Here is a 2,368-nt window from a genome sequence, read left to right on the forward strand (position 1 = left end):
TAGCCTATGGAAGGAAAAATCAGAACATTAACTGCCTTCAGGTGGCAGGAGAAAGATTTTCTGAACAAGGGCCTAGCATGGATTTTCTGGAAACCAGTGTAGTGGTCTGTGTTTTCACGGGGGTTGGAGTCACACATGTGTTGTGTACTTTTGTCAGAACTCATGAAATGATACACTTTTGTCATATTTCAGAAAAATAACTTAATAAATATTGGTCCCTAGTTTAAGATATGCAGATGAGGGGTTTTAGTGAAATAGACTAATACCTATAATTTGCTTTACAATGCAACAAAAATTAAGGATGGATTCATGGACGGAGAGGGAGAGAGAGAATAGAGCAAGTGCACTAGATAGATCAATGATAAAAACCATGGTCAGATACTAAATATTAACTGCAAAATCCAGGTAGTGGAGGCAGGGCTGTTCATTGTACAGTTGTTTCCACTTTGCTGTAGGTTTGGAAATTTCCTTCACAAAAGGCTGGGAAAATATCAAAGAACAGAATGATAAAAATAAACTGTGACAGAGCCAAGCCGAAGTCATGGCACATACAAAGTGCCAAGGGCTGTGGGAATCCAGAGGGGCCAGTGAACCAGGGAAGGGGCAAGGGGGAGACTCCTGGGAGTGAGGTCTCAAAGGAGGGGTGGGCTGGGCCCTGGAAAGCGGAGGGAGGGGCTTGCAGGAAGCCCAGTGCCTTCCCCCCTCCCCTAGCCTAGCCCTGTCGGGGGCTAGGGGCCTCACACTCCTAGGCCAGGCTGGGGTTCGGGAAGGGGCCTGCTCCGTGCCCTCAGGCCCTGTGCAGAAGATGCCAGCCTGAGCCACAGAGGTGAAGAGGCTGCGAGTCTCATGCTCACCCCTGTCTGCTTTTCTAGGTGCTCTGGCCCTGGGATTTATTCACCATGCAAGGACCAGACACTCACACAAGTCACACTACCACCAAACACACACTCAGTCACACTAACACTCACACAAACACAGACTCCACACATTTGGAGCCCACGGACACAGACATACATGTGTGCATACGTGCACACACTCCCCACACGCTTCTGTCTAGAACAGTGAGCTCATCTCTTACCATATAAACACATAAAGTAAATGCCCCTTGCCATAGCTTTCTCACAGGAATTTGCCACGAGCTAGAAAAGAGAGAGGGGTAGCAGATCAGGGACAGTGGAGGGTGGTGAAATGGTGAGAAGCCTCCTTATCCCCTTCTCATTTAGTGCACACTCACCGATTTATAAAGGACTTCCATTTCCTTGACCTTCTCTGTTCCATACACATGGGACTGTTTTCCTGTAATGTCAGCCAGCTACAAGGAAGAGGAAGTGTCTTGGCTCACAGGCAGTTGTAACTATGAGGTGTTCACAGGCAGTTGAAGACACAGAAGTCCCCATCCCAGGAGACAGTCTTTTGCCTCATGCTTGTTAGATTCCGAGGGCCAGACCCTGGTGTTGGCCAGCAGCCCACCCTTAGGGAAGGGAAAGCCCTTACACGTGTACCTGGGGTATATAGGTTTAACACAACAATTGTTATTTGTTTCTGGAGTGGCTATCTGCTGTCTAGACACTAGGTGTGGGTTAGAGGTCCATCCTCATGCAACCTTGGGAATGGTGCCTCCGAAAGTTTTCCCATCTAGGTTCATAGGTGGCACATGGTTACCTGCTCAGAATTACCTTATCTCTGTCATATTTGTTGAAACCCACGAAGTAAACTATGCCCCTCATTTTCTGAGCCTTCTGAACCTAAGACAAAGAAGATCTTGAGTAAAAATACCAAAATACATTCAGTGAAATGCTAGTAACGATGGGTTGGACTCACTTGGGACTTAATCATTGGTATTGATGATGATTTCGGTGGTGCAGTGTTCACAGCAATAATCAGGCTGTTAGTACGTGGGTCTGCAGAAGAAGCACACAGTGGCCTGATCGGTAAAGGCACCCAGAGTGACTCTCTGCAGGCTGCTGGAACCACAGCACTGCTCCCCACACCTCCTCCCCAGAGGGGAGGCACCCCAACCCGAGCACCCACCATCAGGGGTGCCTGCAGGGCTAGCAGCCCAGCCCTGGAGGGAGAAGGGATCTTAGCCAGGACCCACATTACAGACGACAGCACTGAGCCCTGCTCCGGCCCTTCCCACCGAACCGTCACTATGACCAGGTGTATAATCTTTGCCCTGAAAGGTAACTCCAGCTACCTCACTGGACAAGCGTCAGTCTTTCAGATGAGCAAAGGATCGGACTGCCAGACTCGACTGTACCAGATGTCTCACAGCGCAGTGGAAAGCCTGGCTCTGGCTCAGGGCAGAGCCCACAGAAAGTCCTGCTCTATCTGCGGGCCCAGGGGTCCAGAAGGCGAGGTAGAGACT

At 49.6% G+C, this 2,368-nt stretch overlaps 1 long non-coding RNA gene across 1 annotated transcript; it reads right to left on the reverse strand.

Moving 5' to 3' along the window:
- Positions 1-728: 728 nt before the first annotated feature.
- On the reverse strand, positions 729-2,320 carry LOC145718745 (uncharacterized). The gene is made up of 4 exons (XR_014141998.1): positions 1,822-2,320; positions 1,677-1,745; positions 1,235-1,312; positions 729-1,139 (listed from the first exon to the last, which is right to left on the reverse strand). It is a non-coding gene; the product is annotated as an uncharacterized LOC145718745 (long non-coding RNA).
- Positions 2,321-2,368: the final 48 nt, after the last annotated feature.

The sequence above is a fragment of the Leptonychotes weddellii genome, unplaced genomic scaffold, assembly GCF_054177405.1.
Source record: "Leptonychotes weddellii isolate Sample4059 unplaced genomic scaffold, ASM5417740v2 HiC_scaffold_21071, whole genome shotgun sequence".
NCBI lineage: Eukaryota > Metazoa > Chordata > Mammalia > Carnivora > Phocidae > Leptonychotes > Leptonychotes weddellii.